The following is a 19,367-nucleotide window of genomic DNA, read 5'->3' on the forward strand; positions in this document are numbered from 1 at the left end:
TCTAGAAAACGGACCAAATTATGCACATAACTGACACAGGAGATGGACAGAACTGTTGGTCCATCTGCGGGGTTGAGCGTAAATGGGCCTTAAGACAACACAAAAGAAAGACATTTCCCAGTGATTAAGGACACAGTTGCCTTCTACACATCTAGGCAGGTGAAAACATGGAAAATCTTGGAAGTTTATAAATTTTTGGTGTATAGATGGATGAAAGCAGTTTGGATTAAGACCCTTCATAACAAATGCTGCATTGTTTCTGCTCTTCTAATGACACATTTAGGTGTTTTCATGGCATTGTTACTGTATGTGTTTGGTGCGGACAAACCATTGTTGGCTGTTTTACACCAGTGTTTCTCAACATTTTATGAGCCAAGGCACACTTTTAATCATTGAAAAATCCCAAGGCACACCACAAACCAAACTTTTTAAAGTCCATATTATTAATATAAGGTCCATCTCGTCAAAGCCTCTTGAATGGAAATCAGATAAACACAAAAAGAAGAAATTCTTATTATCTTTCAGTGGGCCCTGTTTCGATGAACACTGAGCTGCTTTTTAGACCAATTAGGTGAAATTGGGTAAATTCTCAGGGCACAACTGATAATCTCTCACGGCACCCTAGTGTGCAATGGTACAGTGGTTGAAAAACACAGTTTTACACCATCATGGCCTAGATTCATCATAGAAGCCCCGTCTATCTCACTTTCACTGTAAAGATTGCTTGAATGGCCAGGTATATGAAGCCAAAACATGAGCTTAGTATGAATTAGCTTAAATTGTATTGTCATTTAATAAAACATAACATAATTCAGAATATGAACCCTTTAATGCAGGGGGGCCCGAAGTTGGTCCTTGAGAGCCGTTGTCCTGCAGGTTTTCCATGTATCCCTGGTCCAACACACCTGGCTTACATTAAATAAATCCAACAACTCATTTGAGTCAGGTGTGTTGCTCAAATCATCTCCAACATGATGTTGAGTTCACTGACCTCCAACGGCCTCCACAGTCTCCAGACCTCCATCCAACAGAGCAGCTTTGGGATGTGAACTGGAGATTCTCATTATAATGTGCACCAACTGTGTGATGCTTCATGTCACTACAGAGCGAAACAACAAACTCTGTGCTCAGTTTGCTCACTTCATGCAAAGATTCACATCTTTGTTTTTCTATTTATTATCCTTATACACCCACCAGCATGGTATGCCATGGCCACAGCTGCCTTTTTCAAAATCTTACTGCATGATCTTCTCCACAAAGCAACTCCAGACATAAAAAAGTGTTAAGGCAGCAAAGTTCCATTAAGGAGCATCACACTTGGTCTTTAAATCCAGGGTAAACAGTAATTTCTTTGGCGCTGCCTGCTCCTCCTAATGCTGTTTGCTCATTCCTTGCATTTGCATCTATTTGAATTACTCTGACTTGATTTCCTGTAGCACGTTTCAGTGTTGCTGTATTTAATAAGGAACGCTGTCTGTGCAGCGGCGAACTGTTGTAGCAAATATATGATTTTAGTGACATAGCTGCTTCAGGATTTCATGGTATTTAATGCACTTCTCATGACAAGCAATTATTAGCATGTATCCAGTACATGGTGAATGCAGACATTACATGCAAATGACCCTCAGTGCTTCTGGAGTTATTTCACACTAAATATTCCCAATATTTTCTGCTTCTCACTGGTGCCCGGATCCAACTTTAAAAGGCCGACAGGGTGAGTGTCACAAGACAGCAGCTTGAAAAGGAAAGCGTTTCAATGCTGCACATTTAAGCTGTCATGTTAGTAAACACAGACATGTACTCACATTACAGCTTGATAAGTACTGTAACAAGATTACCACTCATAAATACCAGTCCAACATTTAGACATCTCATGTAGCAGTTTGAATAACACTGAGGAAATTCAACGGCTGAGAAACACACGCTAATGATGACAGTAAGGAGGGCAGAGAAGAGCTCAGTGCATAATGGGATGTCCCACAGCAGCCTGCGCCAATGGCAGCGTAACTAAAGGCATGGCTGTTAAGCTAAAGAGTCAACGTTACCTGTTTAAAGAAACACTATGTAACTTTGTTAGACATTGTTATGGGGTTTCATCACCGGAGAAATCTGCCAAAAGAGTGCTTTTTTAAACTCTACAAGTGAATGATGAAATGAGAATAAATAAAGAACAGAAGTGTATATGTTTCTGAATTTCCTGGAGTAATATAAATTTTTTTTTGCTTTTATAACCTCTTCTCTTGACAGATTCTTCAATGGATACAATTCCCTTTTTATAACTGCAATAAATCAAAGATTCAATAATTGTACTCAAGATTTTTCTTTGACAAAAAAAAGTAAAGTAAAGTAAAGATATAAACACAAATAAGACTTGAAAATGGCTGTAAAAGTGTCACAATGTTCCGTGAAGTTTGGTGGACCGTTTTCACTGTTGCCATCTTGGCAACGTAATGCATGTCTACACTCTGGTAAAAATACAAAAATAAACAAAGTGGAGCTGAGAGAGGGGCTGTGAGTGTAGGGGTGGATGATTGACACCCATCAAACTCAGCTTGGTTAGCTCTTAGTTATAGGCAGCTCTAACGGGAGCTAACCAGCTAACAGAAGTAGGCAGCCTAAGCTAAGGCACCGTTAACTTGCTAAAATCTGCAGATATGTTACACTCTGCTTTCTTCCTACTACATACCAGATACCTGTCAATCAAAAGGACACAACCCTAATTATCCCAAATTTCAAGATAAAACAACATCTAAATGCACGAGTTATAAAACATTCACCCCCACAGATGTCATGAAGGTAAACCTGACCTATTAAACCTAAAATGTTTATTTGTACCAGGCTGTAAACATGTTTATTTCTACTGTGAAGGTCTTTTTAATATGGGAGTCTGTTTTGGAGCCCCTAGTGGATCAAGGGGGAACTGCAATTTATGGCACGTCTGCATAAGCTTTGCTTTTATTGATCAGAGGTTGCTACCTGTTTAGAATATACAAACTTTAAGCAGATTTTGACATCCATAAATTAAGAGTGAGATCAGTTTAAGGCGTAACTGGGAGTCGGTATTACCTTGACAGGCAACAATTAAAAGACCATCATCCTGACCAGCCACACAGTCCTGTTAAAATACAAATAATAACCTCAAATTTAATTTTTTGTTTAGTTTTCCTTGTTGAATCTTGTTGCAGATTACTAGCATCTGTTTGTTTAGATCTGAGTCACAGAAACCAAACTATCTCAGCTGCTTCAAACATCAAACATGATGGTTAAATTGGATCAAAGATTTCTAGTTTGACACTGATGTTTAGATTGCATAAAGATTTTTTCCCCTGGCAGGGTAGTCGATGCAGAGGATTCCTTTGTGTTGCAGTCAGAAAATCTTTTGTTTCTTTGTTGACAGCACAGACTGACGCAGGGGGGCTTATCAGCGTCGTAAAGGACAATGCTGATGACAGGATTAAACAATGTGTCATGCAAGACATGCCTGTTAGTTTTAGGCTTAGTGGGAGAAGGATGTGTGATTGGCTGGCCCAAAGGAGAGCGAGAGGCATTGTGTGTATCACTGGGATTTGTCATCAACTACATGACGTTAATAAATACAGCTTTAGAAAGCGACATGTGAAATTCTATAGGAATGAGCTGCAGCTGAACCCTGGGAGGAACAAGTCATTATTTGGCTGAACATGCTTCACAGTAATATTACAACTAATGAATCACTTATTCTTAATTTTTTCTTTTGCAGCAGTGCAGTAATTACCAAGAACAATGGAAAAATCTGCCCATTCTCACTGTATGAACTTTTTTAGCAAAGAAAAAATAAACACGGTCTACACAAGCTCCTCTCAGGCCAGAGAAGATAAATGCACTCCCAGCAGCACATTATGTATCATGAAGTAAGTTTATTTCTTGACCACATTAATCAAAGTAGAAGATGGATCTAAGAGTGATTGTTTGGAGAGGATGTCTGTTCTTATTGTGGTAAAAGTAAATAGTGGAGTTCATAAATTTGAAACCATCTTAAGTCATGTTTCATTTGAAAAAAACCCAACTTCAGCTGAGGCAAGTTAAGTCAGAACCAAATAGCAACCTCTGATGATTAAAAGTAAAGCTTATGCAAAAGTGCCAAAAGTTGTAGTTCCCCCCTCATCCACTAGGGGCTCCAAAACAGCGAATCCCCATAGACTCCCATGTTAAAAAGACCAACTTCACAGCAGAAATACACATGTTTACAGTCTGGTACAAAAAAAGGTTTAATAGATCAGGCTTCGTAACTGTGGGGGAGTGAATTTTTTCCTAACTCCTCCTTTTAGAAGAAATTAAATCTAAAAATTTTGCATATTTAGGGGGGTGGCATTTTGGTTGACAGGTACCTGATCTCCTGTTTCAAGAAGCAGAAATGAAACTGAGGTTTTTCCCCGGTTAACAGCGTGACTTAGCCTTAGCCTGCTCACCTTTGTTAGCTAGTTAGCTCTGGGTTAGCTTGCTTAGCTCCTAGCTATAGGCAGATTAGAGTTTGACAGATGCCAATCATCCATCCCCCACTCACAAGCCCCCTCTAAACTCTACCTCTTTGTCCATTTTCTAGGATAGACGGCATGCTTGAATTGCTATTTTTGGCACTTCGGTTAGGTCTTTACTTTTACCCACAGGAGGTTTCCGCTTGGCTTGATAGTTTATCTTACATTGTTTGTAGTGTTGATGAACCAATGTGTCAGAACCCCCTCCCCCATCTAGAAACCTCTGCTATGTTTTGAGGCCCCCATCAAACCCATGTGTGATGCTACCAAGATGGCGATGGTAGGGACTAGCCCCTAACCCTATCAGCTTCAATTCAGCTCTTCAGAAACCTACAGAAATCTTTGTAGTCTAAAGCTTTCTCGCCATTCTCTTTTTTTTTTGCAGCTGTGAAATTTAAACATGTGTTGAGATCTTGTGAGCGTCCCATGAGACAATTACACCACTGTGTGTTGTGCGCCATCATTGCCATGGCTGTAAACCAAAGTTTGGGGAGAAAATTCATTATGGATGCTAATCGGTCCAGTGAAATCCCTTTGGGGTCCCACAGCTGCACATCATCGTGCTTGCACAGCTTGTGTGTGATCATGACAGAAAAACACAAAGTGACAAATTGGCAAACAGGTAAGACAGGATGACGGACAAGAAGCTCAGGAAGAGAATTAACAGGCAGGGAGGCAGACGAACTGAAGTACAAAGCAAACAATGATTAAATGGAGAGCTAAGACTCAACTCAACTTTCTAAATTAGTCTTTTCTTTCAGGTCAGAAACTTTCACAACTTTGTGTGTGAAATTAAGCTAAAAGAGGTAAAGTTTCTCTTTAGTTCACCAGAGGAGCTTTTGTCCAGATGTTGAACTAGATCATCCCATCTGATGGTGTGAAATATGAAGAAATAATCCTGAAGGTTAGCAGCAGCTTGCCCTGATCACCTCAATCCAGAAGTTTCAGGAAATTAAACAAGAATAAGATCAAATAAATCCTGTAAACATAATAAAATTATTAAACCACAGATTAATATATTAACATTTATTAAATGGAAAATAGTAAATCTGTAAAAGTAATATGATGAATATAAATAAATACAGTACCAGTATTATGACATCTGATAGGCTGCCATAATTATATGATACAAGAGGAAGACGCTGTGGATGGCATTCACAAGCAATTTCATTTCCTAAAATTCTCAGAAGTGGAAACAAATGACTTGTATTCTCTCAGCAGGGTGGCATCTCGATACTTAAAATTATTGAATCTGATATTTTGACAGGCAGATGTTGACTAGAGTATTGATAAGCCCATCATGAGTTTGAGTCAGACTGTATATAAAAAGATGGATGGAGGCTCTGTGACATGAAGAGCTGAATAGAAACTCATTGGGCGGTTCCAACAGTCGCCATCTTGGCAGTGTCACACTGTGAAACATTTTACAGTATAAAATTTCATTAAACTTTTCAACTTTACCCTTTGATAAACAGGACAAGAAAAATTATGCTAGTAAATATTTATAGAATATTTCTATTAAATTAATATGACTATGTATTATTTTTTACATATTTCTATAGAACAGGTCAAATAAATTAAATGAAAAGTTAAATAATATTAAAGAGAAAGGAAAGTGTCTTTGTACATGTCTGTAGAAGTAAAATATTGCATGTAAAAAAAAAAATCTGGCATTGATTTTTAATCATTTTCAGTCAAAAGGTTAAAACTGGGTGAATCTTCTTAAATGACACAAAACACATGTTGCTCTAAAACCTGCCCTGTAATTTATTTTGGAACATGAACACTTATGTCACTGACACCCAAATCTAAAGTTTTGGGAATTTTATTTTCTTTTTTGTGTGTTTGCATGTTTGTATTCAGCTGAGGAAATTACAAGCAGGGATGTGGGTTCGGATGGGTGAGATGAGCTGGGAGTGGGTGGAGAATCTGTTTAATCCCTTTGGGAACAACCGTTGCCAGTCATTTTCTTTAACTTCCATAGCTCTGTAAGTGCTTCCAGAAGTGGTTTTAAGCAGCTAATGCAAGTTTTAAAATGAAATAAGAGGCGGTTTACTTTGAATGTTTCACTTTCATGTAATTTGTGTGAATGATCACATGACCAGGCATTTCTACTTCCGGTCTACAGCTTGCCTCAAATTTGTCATGAAATACCATAATAAAACGGGCATAATTGAAACATTTTGCATATATATTCGTTAAAGGGGTTATGACTGATATGAGAATTATTTGATTGCATCTGATTATAAGAGTAAAAGCTGGTAGTTTAACGTAGAGTCAAGGTTGTGGCCGATTATTCTTTTAATTTGCCTTTATATCGTCCATATCTTATATTTTTAAATAGGTTAGATTAAAGAATTTGTGTAATTTTAGAACATTAAAACCTACATTTTCACCAACATGAAATGAAAAAACAAAAAGGATGGCTTAGGCCGAGTTGCTGTCGTCACGGTAACGATCACCCCTCAGTGAAGATCTTTTTTTAATTGCTAAAAATTGCATTTGGCATTGCATTTATTGACATGATTTGTTTTGCATTCTTTGAGGCAGAGTAACGCATGCATCTGAGGCCAGAATCAGCCATTTGCAATCACAAAGTCAGAGCGTTCATTTGAAAACACATCTTAATGACTAATTGAAAAGCTGTTGAATTATTCTGTTTATTTTTAGCAACTGCCTGGAGGCACGATTAAATGAGTCCAATATAGAGACTCCTGCTCGGATTCCCTCACTATTGAATAGCTTGTTTAAGCATCTATGCTGGTTTTGCATCTGTAAATCTTCTGATTCCTGTAAGTGTGTGTGTGCTGGTGTCTGAGAGTCCGTCGTAAATCTAATAATAAAAGCACAGCATGCATTCTCTGATTTCAATCCAAAGCTGCCTGACTGGGCAACCAAAGTGCAGCTCTTTGTATTCATAAAAATAATGCACTTCGATTACTTGATTTGCTTCCACAGTCCAATCAGTCTGGGTGTCTGTCTGTCTCTAATTTGCTCTATGATTGGTTATCTGTTTCCTATGATTCTGATCCACACTGTGTGCCTGGGAGACAGTTGAAATAATAGCGATGCATTGATTTTGATACATGCTCTTGTTGTGGATAATAAGTCTGCGTCTTCCGGAGGATTCTTTGGTCTTAGAAATAAAGCAGAACAATAAGAAGAGAAAAAATTGGAGATTTTCATTTGTAAGAGTCGTGATCACATCAGGAAACCTCCAAACTTTTACTGTAGAATAAAAAATTTTTTTTTTTTAAATTTAAAAGAATAGTTTTGTAAGACTTGTTCCAAATAAAAGCAAGAACTGATTATGATTTTAAAGGGGTAGTGCACCCTAAAATATGTTGGTTTATTATAAAAATAAATAAATGGATAAAACTTTAAAAAGTAAAAAAAAAAAAAAAAAAAAAGAAAAAAAGAACTAAAATAAACATGTAATGAATAAAAAAAATAACATTTTTCTAAGCTGTTGACATTATACTACTATTTTCAAGAAAACCATCTCTTTGGATGTTAAAACTGATCATAAATAAATTAATAAAAATCTAAAACCTATTAAAAAAAAAACAATTTCATGGTTAATTTTGGCTCAATACACTATCTACTGATTAAAATACAGTTAAGCTGTTTACGGTCAAACCTGAAGTAAAGGCAACAGTTTAGGACTCTGATACCAGCAGCAAATAGCAAACAGAGAAACCAAGAAGGTGGCAGCTTGCAGCTAGCTTGTGGCTAGCTTGCAGCTAGCTTGCGGCTAGCTTGCGTTGCGGCTAGCTTGCAGCTACTGGTGGAACATTTACTCATTGGTTTTGAATGTTAGCATTTGGAGAGATTTTGTTTTTTATGGACATGAGAACAGATGAAACATTGACAAGACTTGTTCCATACGTAAGCTGTTTAAGTTGGATGAAAGGTGAATACCATGTTCAGAGAGGCCATCAGGGTGTCCAGACTCTCTGGTACTGGGACATTAATAAGATCCTTTAGCCTCTGTGGATTGTGGAATGAAATGTTTCCGGATCAGGTATGCTTCCCACATATTATATTGGCTTGTTGACAGTTTGAATGCTCAAGGAAAACCTCTTTTGTGTTCTTTTGTGTGTCTGCTAGACAATTATAAACAGTTTTGAGAAGGGACGTTACGGTAAGGGGGTCCTGTTGGATATAACCAAGCGTGAACCTCCGGTTGTTAAAAGTGAAGCCATTGCGGACGTGCCAAAAGTTGCAGTTCCCCCTCATCCACTAGGGGCTGCAAAACAGAGCAAATCCCCGTAGACTCCAATGTTAAAAACAGCAACTTAACAGCAGAAATAAACATGTTTATAGCCTGGTACAAAAAATCCATTTTGGTTTAATAGGTCAGGTTCACCTTCATGACAACTGTGGGGGGGGGGGGTGACATTTTAATATTTTATATTTTATAACTTTTAGAAGTAATTTCATCTAGAAATTTTCCATAATTAGGGGTGTGTCCTTTTGATTGACAGATATCCAATATCCCGCTGCAAGAAGTCAGAGTGTAGCACAATCTAAGTTTTTAGCCAGTTAACATTCTGAGTTAGCTTTAGTCAGCTTACTCCTGTTGGCTGGTTATCTCCTCAACCCCCCCCCCCCCCAGCTCTACTTCTTTGCTCATTTTTGTACTTTGTAGGACTGACAGCACGCTCAACGTTACCAAGATAGTGACTGTGGGAACCCCTCAATGAGCTTCAATTCAGCTCTTCAGAAACTTACGGGTGATGTCATGGAGGCTACGTCCACCTTTTATGGATGTAACTGATGAGCAAATATGTTTATGTCGCATCACTCGCCAGGATGCAGGTTGTTCTAACAGCTTTATAACACAAAACAAGTAGAGATCAGTGTGAATATGGCTTACCCTTCACATGTTTTTTTTATACAATTCAAGAACAGGCGCTAAAAGGAGGGTAGAGTAAACCTTGAATCCTGGAGCAAGGCTCGACTCCAATACCAGAGGACATGAACGCATGCAGTGTTTGATTCAGGAGGTGGCCAGATGTGACAATATTCAAAGGAACACTGGAGTTTTCCCTGCCAAACCCTAATTTGGTGTTTACAGGATGACTTCATCCTGCAGATCTGATTTTTGACACCTTCCATACATTATTCAGAGCGAAGCCGTTCAACGTGGAAGCATCAGAGAAATTAAACTCAGCAGTGAAACTAGTCACACTTCAGCTTGTTTTGCTTCCTCCATACCAGCTCATTTCATTTGATTTCCTGTTTAATTTGACAGGTCAGCACGCAGTCTCTCTATAGTCGCAAAAACAACATTTCTGTATACCATCAAACACACCAGCTGACCCTCTTGAAGCATCTGAATTCTTCTCATATTCTCACTAAAAAAACAACAGTTGTGGTCATCTTGAACCGAAATGACCTCTCCGTCTGGGTAAACCGATTCTAAAACGAGACCAGCCACTGAGACCGAAATGCTAAATGGACTCCATTGTTTTCTATTTGATCTTATCGTACCAGTGGTCTGAGTAAAAGCAAAACATTACGGCTGCACTGGCTTATACGGCCACCATATGGGATGTGATATTTAAAAAGAAAGGAAAAAAAGCTCCGGATTCAGATTGCATCAGGTAATTACAGCTCCAGTCATTACTTTTATGTTGAACTTTATCTGCTGAGGTGGGAAATATTCCTATCAGCTGAGATGGAAGATGAAAGGCGAACATTAGCAGCAAGCTGCGGCATTGCTACCACAAGCTCTGCTTTCCCCAATACGCATCCCTGTTGATGCTTTTTTATTTATTTTTCACAATTCACAATTTCACAATTCAACAATCTTAGCAAGAATCTCCTCTTTCACAAATAATCCTGAAAGAATAAATCCTCATGACATTTGTGTAGAAAATGATCAACAGAATGAAGACAAAGACCTCTTTAATGAGTCATTTTTAGAGTATTTGTGTTCGTTTTTCTTCTTGCTGTAAACAATCAACTGAGACAACCTTATGATGGTGGTAAAGAATGCATAATTAGCTTCAGTACATCCACATGTGTATTAATAGCTTTTGCATCCTGCGAGTGACTCATTGTTCCATAAATTATAATTACACAGCACTCAGTAAGCATTATCAATCAGCTGAGGGCAGGACATGTCAAAGTGGCATTCTGCAGATATAGTTCCAGATACTGGATCCAGTATTAACCATCCTTTTACAGCAGCATGTTTACTGGATCCAGTATTAACCATCCCTCTATACCAGCACGCAAACTGGATCCAGTAATAAACCATCCTTCTACAGCGGCACGTAAACTGGGTCCAGTATTAACCATCCTTCTATACCAGTACGTAAACTGGATCCAGTATAAATCATTGTTCTACAGCAGCATGTTTACTGGAACCAGTATCAACCATCCTTCTACAACACCACGTAAACTGGATCCAGTATTAACTATCCTTCCATGGCAACATGTAAACTGGATCCAGGATAAACCATTCTTCTACAGCGGCACGTAAACTGGATCCAGGATAAACCATCCTTCTATATCAGTACATAAACTGGATCCAGGATAAACCATCCTTCTATATCAGTACGTAAACTGGATCTAGTATAAATCATTGTTCTACAGCAGCACGTAAAGGAAGTGGAAGGACACAGAAAGGAAGAACTATCCACCATCCTACAAACTTGGAACAAAGTCAAGGATGCCATGTGAAAATGTCCGGCATCGGTTTGGTCAACAAATCCTATGGAACCATTTTTTGATTCCCATCGCTACACTGGTGTACTTCGATACACTGGAAGTCCTATCACCAGTTTCAGGATGGGCAGTATGTCACTGCTGATCCAGTCAGGACATTGCTAAGCCACCAGTATCCAGCAGCAGAGAGCGATGTTTAGGTTCGCCGTACTTTAAAATCTAATTTTATTTGTCTTTCTTCTCCGACTTTGGAGAAATCAGGAAAAGTAAAACTTCTTAAATCAGCTGTCAGCACTTGGCAAGACCTGCAAAAGCATTTTTAACTTTCACAAAGTCACCACACTTCTAAAAAGCATCACTGCAACATGAGTAATAATTGTCTTCTGTCCTCTGTGTCGGAAAGGTTTCCCGAGCCTGTGCAGCTTTCCGTTTGCCCTCACGAGGTGCAGGAAGGAGGAGTCATTTCCACGTTTTGGAATAAACACAGTGAAAAAGTCCCGGGAGGCCAGAGGACTCATTACGTACAGTGACACTGTTGCCGCAGGAGGCGTCACCAGGAAATCAGCTGACAGGACCGTAAATATAACACACATATCCGATGACCTTCCATCCGGACAAAGCTGCAGGGGCGTGATGGCTCTGCTAACCTTCAATGCTAATATGTATTCAGTCATTTAAAATGAGATTAAATGTAAACACAAGATACAAAGGTGAAGGAACAGCCACTGCACAGATGTACAGCCATACACTGCAGACCGTTACATGTTGGGTTTGGACCTGAACAAACCTTTGCATCAACAATTAGCAACTCTGAATGTTAATGGAAGGCTATTAAACAGGTGTGTGATGACCCACAACCACACAGCCTGACAACAAAAGGTGCAAAGAGACTGCTGGCTGCGTCCCCCTACATGTCCACCCACTGCTTCTCTTTGTGCTGAAGAAACTAAACAATAAAGCAAATGTTTCACTTTTCTGTCAGGGGAACAAGTGGTTCCACTTTGCATGCTGCTGTTTCTGTGAGTGATGTGCTCCACCGAAAGGCTGGCTCAGAAATCCCGTTTCTCCCGCCACCTAATTTGTGTTTGCGGCTGCTGCAGGGGAAGGAGGGGTGTAACAGCTGCCAAACCAACACTAACCAAGCAGAGACCAAGGAAAGAGGGGTGTGCTACTCTGCAAAACAAAAAAAAAAAGTTTTCATTTGTTTGTCTATTAAACTTCACAAAAGTTCAAGTTAAAGTTTACTGGAGCAGCAAGAAGTGGAATGAAAAACGCTTTATAACAAACTTTTCTACATTATTTCCGACATGCCGACGTCTAAGTCAAATTAACACACAAATTCAGCTGAAGAAAGTTATTTCTTTTGGGTGTTTGTGGCTGCGGCGGGTTTATGAAAAAGAAGTAAAGTCATTTGCAAACAGCCTGAGACATCTACGTTATGATGAGCCGTTATTGTAAATCTGTGCTGGTGTGGCATCAGCTTGTAGCTCGAAGCTGAAAAACAGGAATCTGGACCACAGAGCAGCTTCGACATATCCAGGATTTATTTACACAGATAGGTTTTTACTGTCGCTGTAGCATTCTCAAGTACAACAAAATTTAAAGCGATCAGTTCAAGGTGTGTAGTCACAACATGTAAAAACAAGTAATTACCAGTAAAAAAAATGTAAAAATTTACTAGATAAATCAAATAATTTTATGATTTAAAATGAGAGAGACCCCTTTAAGGCAGGGGTCTCAAACCAGTCCTCCAGGGTTGTAATCTGGTAGGTTTTTGTTGTTTTCCTGCTCCAACACACCTGAATTAAGTTGAATCAAACCAAATGGATCAAACAGCCTATTGTTAACTTAAATACAATGACCAAATCATTTCAATCAGGTGTGTTGGAGCAGGAAAACAATGAAAATCTGCCGGATTGCAGACCAATGCTTAACTGACCCCAACAGTGGAGATCCAGCTAAGAGGTACTACAGAGCAGGTTATCGACTCAATCGAGTCAACTCTGATTTTCTAATTCTGGATATGTGCATGTCCATGGAAAAGGGGCGGAGCCCACAAAACACAAATTATACAGGAGGAAGTAATGAATGGTGAAACACTTCACACACACTGTGGGAGAAGAAATGAGGAAATCTTTTAGAGTTACGTGGTGGTTGGGAAACATCGGCTCCAAATGGTTCAAATTCTGCATGAAAACCCCTCAGAGCTTCAGTTTCAGAAACATTCATGTCTGTTGACGAAGCTCGGTGAACGTCGAACAGCACAGCTGCTCCTCAGCATCAACTGATCTTGAGTTTTTTTCCTTCCCACTGTCGCCGCGTGCATGCTCAGGATGGGGGATTGGATCGAAGTCTTGACTCGATGCCATCAGTTGGTTTCTATTATAGGATATGTATGAATGGGTTCGAAATGATGTGTGTGTTGGTTCGTGTATGTAAAGTACCTGCGACAACATTGTTGTGAAGTGGCGCTATACAAATAAAGTTGAATTGAATTATCATTAACTATCTAAATAAAACTGATTGGTCAGGAGGTGCAGGTTTCCCCCTCTGCTGACCGCTTGCATCAGTTGCCATGGTAATAAAACCAGATAGGTGAACATGCTTCTTGATACAGAAAAATCCTGAGCTGAATCTGAAGTTACCTCGATGAACCGTTAATCCGGCTTCGCGTCCAGGTCCAGCTATCAAACCTCCACACATAAACATAAAGAATCAACATGATCCCTGATGCATGCGATCAGTCAAACATGGCCGCGTTAGCCGACTGTATCAGTAACACCGCCTCCGGCCGGTCTGCTGACAGATGCCTCACACAGGGTGAAATAATAAACATGGGACACTGAAGGAAACATGAGACCCAGCGTGACTTTTAGTCCTTATAGGTAATCCATCATCCTGCTGCTGACTGGCTAACTTTCACATACAATACAGCAGAGAACAACAAGAGTCCAACATGGTCTAGACTCCCCCCACCCCCGATACCTCGCGTTGTTTCACATTGTCTAACTGGCTCGTCTGAGACCAGAAAGGATAAACAGACCACTGAGCTTGGCACAAAGTTTGTCCTCCTCCTTAATGAAGTGCAACCCTCCTGAGGCCAAACATCATTCATCACGCTCCCGCCTCTGAGCCGGAGCGCGAGCGAGTCCACGTCCGCTCTGCATCTCTGCGCTTGTCTTTCCCTCCTCTGTCCTGCAGACTGAACAAGCAAATGGCTCCGTTTAGCTTATTTATTTTGTTTGTGATTTATATTTTAGGGGGCTTTTGCTTAATTTGGCTCCAGTCTCACACGTCTAATTTCCTGTCTATTAGATAGCAATCAGAAATCGTAGCTGTATCTGATTTTCTTGTAGAGTTACAGGACACAGGGAGCGAGTTTCCAGTGAGATTTCTGCACCATTATGCCACAATTTCAGTGCTCCAGCTGTGCCATAATATTTACATGATAAATCTTTAGCCTCTGTTTAGTCTGTGCTCGGATGTATATGAAAATCTCATGTTTTCACAATAGTTTGGCAGGTTAGATGTTACTGATGTCTGCAGCCATATCATATTAGATGTGAGGTTCAAAGCTTTCAAGACGCTTTTAAGAAATAAAAGCGTCCATATAATGTTTATTTAACACGGATTAATAATTTAAAAAATGGCCGTTTGATCTGACATGATTGGATTTTATATTTCTCGCTTTGTGACAAAGAATAAAAGCCCATTTCTGTAGATTTTAAGAAATGAAAATGTTTTTTTCATGTGATGTTTTCCATATGGTGCTGTGTTGTTCCACAGCTGTAGCATAACAAAAGAATCTGAGCATATCCAGACGTGGCTGTGGCGAGTATGACATATGAGGCCAGTACGGCTGCTTTGTGTCTGATGTTTGCTGGAGCGTAACATTGCAATGGCTGCAGCCTCCACGTCTGTTTTATTATCCTGACAAATCCCTTAAAAAAAAAAAAAAACTTAAACAAATGACTTCATAAAAAAGAGGCTTTAATCCAAAACACCAGTGTTTAAGTCAGCTGTAGCAATAAGCAACACATTTCTAAATGTGTCTGAAAACGTAGAGAAATCAGTTTTACTTGGGTGTTTGTGAGGATGAGGCGTTTAGTTCTTCTAAAATTTCATTAATCATGTGCAAGTCACAGATTTTACAATTTAATCTGACTTTAAACTGCAGTTAGATGATGTACGTGGGTAAATAATTATGTAAATAATAATGTATTGTTCTCCCTGACAGTGGAGGCGCTACATTAATAATTACTAAAGGACAAGACAAGATGAACAACGAGTAAGAAAACTCCCTCAACGTAACTTCTGTTTCTGCTTCATAAGCTGTGGTTTAATGTCAAAGGGTCACTGAGCTCTAAACTTCAACACAAAGAAACGTATATTTTAAAGCCAGAGAGCGTTTACGCTTCCTGAACCCAAACTGGGAACTGGTTCCACTGGAAGGAGCTCCATTACTGAAGGTTCAAGTTCAAGTTTATTTGTAAAGCACATTTTTGCAACAGCAGCCGCCCAAAGAGCCGAACAACAAAACAACAAACGCTCCACAATTTAAAATTAAACTCTACTCAATAGAATTCAATAAAATCCAGAATTATACACAAAGGGAAGCTCAGTTTTGATCAAATACCAGTGCAAACTTCAATCCAGAGACAGACTGAGCAGCTCTGATCTGATGGCGAAGGCTGTTCCACAGCTTCAGAGTTCTGTCACACCTGGACTGAGGTTTAGCAGATGGGACCTTCAGTGAGAGCTGTGAGGCAGAAGCGTAGCAACTCTGACAGATACGATGGAGCCAAACCATTTATAAAATCTTATACTGGGTTCTAAATCTAACAGGAAGTCGATGCAGGGAGGCAGGCACCGAGGTGTGATGTGATCACATCGTCATGTTCCTGTAAACAACCGAGTCGCAGCGTTTTGGGAAAGCTGCAGTCGGTGCAAAGATAACTTGTCAACAACATAATAAAGAGAGTTGCAATAATCTATGCAGGACGTAATGAGCAGGTGGAAAACTTTCTCCAGGCAGGTTTGGGGAGATAAGGCTGATTGGTTAGTTAAAGCCCAAAGTCATAGCTGTCAAACTCTGGCCCGCGGCCCAGTTTTGGCCCGCAGTGTAATTATATTTGGCCCACGAGGCAATACCAAGCATGTGTGCCAATACTGCAAAGCCCAGAACGCTCTGGTGGGAGTTTGGAGCATCAATCAGGACAATACCTCCTCCTTGGTAGACAGTAGTCATAGAAACTTCAAGCTAGTGCAGCAGAGATGACAAAATAATCCCAACCCTTCAATGAGGGAGTGTTTGTGAGCCCAGAGAAAAAACAAGCAAATGAGAGCGTGAGCAGAAACACATTGACTGAATGCACGTTTTTTTTACCACCAATGTCATCTGGAAGATTTTTTCAATAAATATCATGTTGGCCCGCTAGCTTGTCCACTTTAAAAGTTTGTGCCACTTCCTATTTTAGTTTGACATCCCTGCCCTAAGTGAAAGAAAACGCTTCAACTACAATAAACCTGCCAGTGGAAGCTAAAGGTCAGTAATCACACCCAGAGTCTTAGCATGGGTACAACCATACAAGGAGAGCGGAGCAAGAACACAGACTGGACCGTTTCTAAGCTCAGAATCTACAAAACCCATAATATCTGTTTTTCTGTGACTGAAGTGGAGAAAGTTTAAATCTATCCACGCTTTTAGATCGCAGCACAAGCAGCTGAGAAGTTAGTCGGAGAATCCTCTGTGATTTTAACCTTCAACACACTGCCGGCGCATTCATGCACCCGATTTATGCAAGCGCTCAACTGCTGCCGGCGCATCAACGCGCCGACATACAGTAACACTGTTCACTGTTGGTGAACCTGCAGGGCCACATTTAGAAGACCATGATGTGTCTGAAGGGGAACTGTTTGAGCTATTCTTCAACGAAGAGATCATCGCTCTGTTCGCCCGCGAGGCTAATCGGTATGCAGGCCGAGTAAAAGATGAAATTCAAAGTGAGCAACACGACTCGATTGCAAAGTGAAATTCACCCCCCGATCTTCACCAGTAAAAAGTTCCAAAGAAAAACTGTAAATAAATTTTTGTTTGTGTGTTATTTTTGTTTTTCAAGAAATATATGCAAAAGACAGTGAAAAAGACACATTGAACATAATCTTTCATTCTTTGTTATAACAATAAACAAGATAGATATGTGCTTTTGAAACAGGTAGGCATGATTTTTTTTTTGTTTGTGAAAAAAAAAGCAGTTTTACAGGAAAAATTTAATTTTTTATGCAGTGTGATGAAGGTTAAAGACTCATTACATAACTTTATGATCTTAAAACTCTGCATGCTAGATTTGTTTGATGACACAGTGACATCCATCATATCCATTTCTAGAACCGCTGCTACCCAGCCGAGTCCCGACGCTGAGAAACCGCATTATGCAACCTTTACATCCGAGACGCGACGTGACATTTCTCTTCACGGTAAAATAAAGAACTTGCTGATTTGAACGTTGCTGATTCAGCAAAGAAACTCAAGAAGATTCCAAGAGAGAAAGAGACAAAACAAAAGTAATCAACAGATCATCTTTTCCTGGCTGGAGAGCTAACAGCTCAGGAAGGATGTAAGATGGATGCTGATTAGCTGTTGATGGGGGGTGCAGGATGGGGTAAATGGCAAAAGTTCTCCAGTGTGTATTTAAGGAATGAAGGTTTGCCTCCTATTGTACTTTTAGAAAGTATAGGTAGCTAAAGTAACCCTGCAGACTAAGCGACGTGTTGTGATGGGAGGATATGATACATTGGAAGCTGGTCACTAAAAGTTTTATATGCAAGCAGCAGAAATTTAAATTCTGTCGATTTGACTGGAAACCAATGAAGAGAAGCTAAAACTGGAGTAATATGATCTCCGCTGCAAACCAAATCTAAATGCTAATGTTGAAAGATTGCCCATTTAAAAGTTGCAAGTGCAGTTATAGTTATTATAATAACTTGTATGTTTACTGTAATTTAATTCAAACACAATAGATTTGTTTCGTCAGGTTGATTATTTTCACACTCTACAGTTTTCATTGTTTCTGTGATGATTTGTTCTTATTTTTAAATCCATTTTTATGAGTTTCTTTCTCCAGTTTCTCTCCCTCGGCTGCGTTGCTTTACTGTTGTGTTGATTTAAATTCAGGGTGGCATCTGAAGCACAACACTCGCCCCAGATGAACCACTGTTCCGCAGACAGAAGATAAGAAGCTATCATAACAGCAGGTAACATAAGAAGAAGTAGGTCACATTAAGGATATGAACCTCTGCTTAGCTGTGTGTGTGTGTGTGTTTGCACTCAGCAGTCTGTACAGATAACTCTTCTATCTCTTCTCAATTTAGTGTCTCCATGCCTCGGTCTGGGTTACACTGACTGCCACCTCAGGGGAAATAAGGATACGGTTCTCAGGTTCCCAGCAGGCCCAACATATGGGAGCTGCTCTCTCATCCAGCGGAGATGAATTCATCCCAAACTCATCTCCTCAGTCAGATTAATTTGGCAGACATGGCGAGGCAGGTGGAATGTGTTGAACAACATCTGTGTGTGGATGAGATTGATGTGGATGATGCGCTTTCCTGTATCTCACCGCAACATCGAAGATTTTTGGTGATGGAAAATTAAACCAAGTGTCAGTCTATTGTTATTTATCATCATCCCTGTTTAATGGAAGGGAAATGCCTAATTTATTCTGACAGGACAGCTCCTGAATCAAGGCTGAGTTGTTACGGCAGATTTTACTGTAGCAACAGAACCATTGACAGTAATGCATCAAGACTTAACGTGTCAAAACTTTAAACGTTTAAAAACGGCCTCAGATGACTCCAGTGCTGCAAATTATATGTATAAGTAACAATTCTTATGTCAGACATAAATATGAAATTAATTAGCAGTAAAATAAAAGGCAACATAAAACTGAAGTCGCTGGTTCGAGCTGCTGCCTAGGGGAGGTGGGGGGGATCGAACAGTGGCCTTTCTGTGTGGAGTTTGCATGTTCTCCCCGTTTATGTGTTGGTTCTGTCCGGCTACTCCAGCTTCCATCCCACCGCCCAAAGACGTGCATGTTAGGTTATCTGGTTACTCTAAAATGTTCCTAAGAGTGAGTGTGGGTGTGACTGGTTGTTTGGCCTTGTCCCAGTACCCACACA

The sequence above is a fragment of the Telmatherina bonti genome (genome assembly GCF_933228915.1).
Source record: "Telmatherina bonti genome assembly, chromosome: 20".
NCBI lineage: Eukaryota > Metazoa > Chordata > Actinopteri > Atheriniformes > Telmatherinidae > Telmatherina > Telmatherina bonti.